Genomic DNA, 6,488 nt, shown 5'->3' on the forward strand with positions numbered 1-6,488 from the left:
TTTTATTTCACAATTTTCTGCCCACACTGGTATTTGCATAATCTTTGGCAAAAAAACAAGTATAACGTTTGCGAACAATCACTGCCAATTCTTCCAATTCAGCCATCACATTTATACACTCGCATCCACGATCCAACGCACTCAAACACAAGCACTTTAGCAGTAGGCAATGTATGGTTAATTCTTCATTAAACACTTTTCTTTCCCACTTATGTTTAGATATCTGTTTTGTAAAAACAGGCCAAGGTTCGGCCCTTTATAAAGCCTTATTATTTTTCCCGTAAAAGTTAGGCCCACCTTTTGACAACATAGGATCACAACATAGGATTGACAACATAGGATCAGGATTAGTTACATATAGTTATTCACTCATCCAAAATTAGAACCGAGTCTTTCGTTTCTCTCCCTTAGAAACGGTGATAGATGTGAAGAAATTAGGCTTTTCTCCAGAGCTGTTTTGAGGGGCAACAGTGAAACCATTTATATAATTAAGTTTCACCCCTATTATTCGCGTGAAAATGAAATTGAATCATATTGTACTGAGATTCGATCTATATTCTTTACCAGAAGAAAAAGGAAAGAAAATTAAATATTTTTTTCGCAAAATAATCTACATTAGCACGCATTTACCAACTTATTCGTTCATGGCACTTCTGTCTCCCTGTGTGAAATCACAGTAGTATCACTTGAGCACGGAAATTTGTGTGCAAACGCTTTCAGAGCATCGATTAAACTTCTTCCATTCATGCTACAACTAGAACATGCATTGTACTTCACAAACACATTGTCCTCGTTGACAAAAAATAAAAAGGAGACGTTCCCCGAACATTTTTCATTGTGCTTTTAATTGTATTTACGCATGGATTATCATAGTCACATTTCAATCGCCAATCATTAGAAAAATAAACCATTCAAAAGAACATCGAATATCCATCACGTACTTTGGCCAATGTGACACTGCACAATGATATCAAAAGACGCGCGTTGGCGCGTCATGTAACTTATCGAAGTTTTCCGGTGCAGCAACAAATTAATAAAATAGGTCCACCGACATTCACTTGTTTCATCAACGCTAATTTCACGGGGTCACAAAAAATCACAGGAAATGAGTCTAATGCAACACATCGCATCGCATCAAAGCGCATTTTGCTTCGAGTAGATTCGTTTCATAGCTCCATTGCACGCTTGAACGTAAATTTTCAAATAAGATTCAAATCCGTTGCATTCCCTTAAGATACGCCAAGGTGGATAAGCATTGACTCATGGTCAGTTCATTAAAAAATTTTCACCTTAATTCGAATAGCAAGCTCTTTTCCCGTTGGAATGAAGTATTAGGCGTAGTATACAAAACGAATAAAAAAATAGTTTCTTCAAATGTAAAACTAACGACAGACGAAATATTTTCAAAGCGGTCGACGTACCTCCTTAATTAATAAGTTCGTTTGTGCGTTACCCTTTGTTGATAAAATCATTGGTAGTATATAACCTACATCTATTACTTCTAACATTAGATTATAATTCCCAAAATTGGCCAATGACTTTAAACCTTTCCTTAAATATTCTATGCACATAGAATAACGTACAAATCCCAAACAATGGTAATATTGCTATACATTTTGGTTAAAAAATTTTGCCTTAGACTTCTTGTCTGTTTATCTCATGTTTCAACATATCCCAAAATATTGTCCCTAAAATGCAACGAGGGATATCTGCGATATTAAATTATTCCCAAATGACAGCTTTATTTCTTACATTCTTAATTTAAATGTCTAGCAGAATGATTTTGTGAATAGCGTAACCACATGATCCTCTATAACTGAATACATATTGAAATGTGTTGCCATCATTCATGCAGTAATACCTTAAAGCCGTGAAAATAATTTACCATCGGATGGTGAAAAATCGCGCTACAAGGGAATTATCATCAACCTTATAAATGATTTTTTATGGGAATACTATCAGTTTTATCATCCTATCTCGTATTCATACAAATCTTACGGTTAATGGTGAATAAAAAGAATATACATTAGGTTTCTTACTTTCAAATGGCTGAAATTATTTTTTATAGATATCATTTTACTTTACGATATCTCCGATAAATTATCACAGATAATGGAGATATATTTTCATAAATCCCTTTTAAAAGTTTTAAAAAATGAAGTAAAAAGAAAATATTCCTGTATTTGGGCTGTTTACTAATACATCGAGTAATGTTTTTATGGTCATGATGCGGGTTTAATAAAATGCTTTAAAACACTTGGGTGGTTATTTAAAAGTCCCTACAAGTGGACATTTTTCTTATGAATCGCTATTTTAAATGAATGTGATTGCATGGCCGAAAGCTCCTCAACTTCGTCAGACTATTTTTATGGAATGCAGAACAAATTAGTAATAAAATAATTCAGGAAATTCTAAATATAATAGTCGACAAAACAGTTCATGACAATATCCTAAATAAAGATGGTTTGCATGGAATTCCATGAATAAGGCAATACTCTCTAAGTTTCGAAAAGTAAAAAAAAAATTTTTTTTAGACTTTCATAAACATAATGGCAAGAAATGACGATTATATGATAGAAATGTACACGATGAAATCCGTATAATTTATGTTTTTTTAAATGTCATCATAAAAAAGCTATATTTTTACCGATAAATAGGCCGAAAATCCTAGAATGAGATCACTTCAAGTTGTAAATCTGGGAAGTTTTGAGTGCTGATGTGGTTAAAATCTCTGTTATCAATCAGGATTATTGTCTCTATGGGGCAGTTGCTTTCCAGAAAACTGAAAGAATAGCAAGTAGTGCATTAGCCATAACCTTTACTGCTAAAATGTGAAATACCCCATATGAATCAATAATCTAATGACTACGAACCGCTATAGTCGTTAACTTATGGTAATATCAAACGTAAAACTCACCCTGAACTTTTTTCGCAAAGTCAATCATATCATATGCGAGTACATGAAATGTCATGAGGAAAAATTCCCCTGGATCGGGAATCGAACCACAGACCTTTGGCTTTCCGCAGACCACGACGCTATCCAGGTCATTCGGTTTCGGAAAGCAAAAGGTCCGTGGTTCGATTCCCGATCCAGGAGAATTTTTCCTCATGGAAATTCATGTACATTTCACCGCCGTTCGCGCGGCAGGATTTGAATTATTACATAATAATATCTTGTTTTTAAAATTGAGATGAATATTGAAATATGCGTGATTACACACGATGTAGTCTCTGTTACAAAGTGGTTATCTTACTCATGGCATTACATATGAAAATACTGTTTTCGTCTGAGACTCATGATCTTCGAATGATAATATCTTTTCTTCTCATACTTTCTTTAAACTTTCCTTAAATACATTTGACTGGAAATACTTCTCTTCATAATATTTGTTAAAGATTGAAAAATTAAAAAAATAAAATATGCGATCATTATAAAATCCGCTTTGGAAACGATTTTTTTGTTTATAAAAAGCTCGGAAAAAAATCATATTCATATTTTGGTCCAATGGTGACAATAGTTGAGCAGAGGGATACAACAATAGATGCACGTGAACTCATATTCTCTTCTTCAAATTTGGATTCTACTTTCAGAGGAAATATCGTATTTTCTATGCCTCTTTTAGCACTGAAGACGCCCATCGAGTTAAGCCATTGAATCGTTAATTAATCAATTGCTTATATTAACGTTTTATTGCACCCATTCGCGGGATATATAACATTTACTCCCTCATGTGTTGCCAAAAAAACGACGAGACGAGAAGATTGTACTGACTGATGTTTGGCCTCAAAAAATTCATGGATATTTTTAAATCCTTGGCTGATTAAGCTTGACCGGTTTGGAAAGCCTTTCAAGGTTGAAATTCTACTGCCGACACCGGGTTTCTCTCCACCCTTCCCTCTATACCCTTCCCTCATGGCGCAAATGACCTCAGCTGTCGGTCACCTCCTCCTAGTACCATACCATACCGTAACCCATAGCTAACCCATAGAAAACAAGTCGAAGGTGTCCAAAATGTCCGTTCACAGCTGGGATTGATCCTTTCCTCTATATTTATTTGCTTGCCACACCGTACTTTGAATGTTCATAAGCACTTCATGACAGTTTGAGCAAAGATATAGTTGTCATCAGTAGATTTCTTATTCAACTTTTTGTAAACTAACGTTTCTCTACTTTTTGGGAGATGATATTGGGATGATGTCATCATTAAAAGGTAGGAAAAGTTGGTTATTGAAAGAGACGGACGCAGGAAATGAAATAATAAGTGGAAAGCGAACTTTAGACGTGCATTTCATTAAGTGAATAAAAGTCTCCGAAACAGTTTTTTTTGGTTAACTAGGCAACCATTATTGGTGATTTAATTTCAGCTAATTAACCCAACCCAATTTTGACGTAAAGAGAGCCCTTGAATATTTTAAATATTTAGGTTTCCTGGGAGCAGTTATCAAAAACGCTACATGGCACATGATCTAAAACGCGCCGATTCACCTAATACTCGACCGGGATTCCTTTGCATGAAGTGTCACCACTCAACGATAATTCTACTTCTGAATGCTCAAATCTTTTTTCTCGCTGAGAGAATCGGAGACCAAGAGAGGGAGAGGTCAACTCAGAAATGCAACAAAGTTTCTCTTCGGAGGAAAACTGCTCAATTATTTTAGGCCGTTTCGATTGAATATAATTCAAATTAAATGTAATTGCCAGAAAAAAGCCGAAATTCCAACAAACACAAAAAAACACCTTCTTCTACGTTCAGATGTCCGACCATCTCACGAGTGAAAACTATGGCCCTGCTCATGAATTGCCATAATAAAAATTCCCCTGGACCGGAAATGGAACCACAGACCTTTGGCCTTCCAGGCCAATGCGTAGACCACTACGCTATCCATGGTCATCAATTTCCATGACAATTGTACTGAGGCGATGGTACTAGATGTTAGGCACTCGCGGTCCATCAAGGATGGCAACGAGAGGGAGAAATTACTTCCAAGAAGCCACAACCGGTTGAGAGGCTGAAACCTGCGCTAAAGCCGCGCAAAGCGGTATGTGTAATAATTCAAACCCTGCCGCGTTAACGGCGGTGAAATATTCATGAATTGCCATGAGAAAAAAATCTCCTGGACCGGGAATCGAACCACGAACATTTGGCTTTCCGCTCTCAAAGTTCCTTTGTTCGATTGCTGAGAATTTTTTCTCATGGCAATTCATGAATATTTCACCGCCGTTAACGCGGCAGGGTTTGAAATATTACATATGGCCCTGTTGAATTGCTTGTGAATTTTTCCGTTTTTAAGTCCAGAGCACGCCCCTTAAAAATGTATGATTTTCAACTTTGAACTAGGAGAATATTTTCGAAACCAATGATTGCAGAATCTACACGAGATTAGTACGCATAAAGTATTCTTAATGAAATTTGTATGTGAATATGATGATAGGAATGTATTCTGAGGCCCACAAATTGGAAAAATATTTTGAAATAAATATCCATTTAGAACGTTGCCTCATTCAGCGGTAGAGAGCTTTCATCGAGAGCAAAATCTGTGGGAAATGTGGCCGAGAAACGGTAGTTTACACCACCTTATGGTTTTTATAGTGTGTATGTGACGGTTAGGACATCCAAGACTGCAGTCAAGGAACCAAGTGTAAACCATTGCGAGCAGTGGCGTGACTAGGAATGGGGGGTGAAGGGGCCTGATCCCCCTCCAGGCAATAGTTGAAAAAAATTCCGGGAAAATTTTTGAAAAATTACATGCCTGCAAATACATTTTGCATCATTTTGGCACTCAAAATTTACTTTAATCAGATTCAGTTATTTTACTTCAAAACTAGACAATTTTAAATATATATTTTTTTAAATTTCTCTGAGTCTTTGGAGGGGATCTATCCTTCTCGTCCCTCCTATAGTTACGGCACTGGTAAGGATTATGATAAAATTTTAATGAGGCTCGCAAGCAGAGAACTTTTTGAGTTCTTAGATATTGAGTTCTGAAATAGATTCTTAGATATTGGGTATATTTTAAGGATCAGTGGCGTGACTGGGAATGTGTTTTACAACACTTTGGCCCTTAAAATTTAACTTAAATCAGATTCAGTTATTTTACGTCGAAACTAGACAATAGTTTTAAATATTTTTTGAATGCCACTGAAGCTATTGGGGGGGGGGGGGGAATCCACACCTTAATCCCCCCATAGTTTCGCCACTGATTTAGATAACAAATAACATTCATATTTTACCAAAAATGTTACTGAGAATGGTTATTGAAGTGATTTTAACCCGAAAACATCGCATATTTATGATAAAAGTTGTAAAATCAATTCTTTAGAAATTAAAAGAAGTACGATTCGATCAAATGTGTGTATCTCAAATGAATTGGAAAAATTTTAAATCTTCCCTTATGTTTTTCACGGTTTCGAATGAATGAACCTGGTCATTAGAATGATTCTAACTTGAAAATATTACATACTTAAGATAGAAGTTACATATGAAATA

The sequence above is a fragment of the Ischnura elegans genome, chromosome 6 (genome assembly GCF_921293095.1).
Source record: "Ischnura elegans chromosome 6, ioIscEleg1.1, whole genome shotgun sequence".
Lineage (NCBI taxonomy): Eukaryota > Metazoa > Arthropoda > Insecta > Odonata > Coenagrionidae > Ischnura > Ischnura elegans.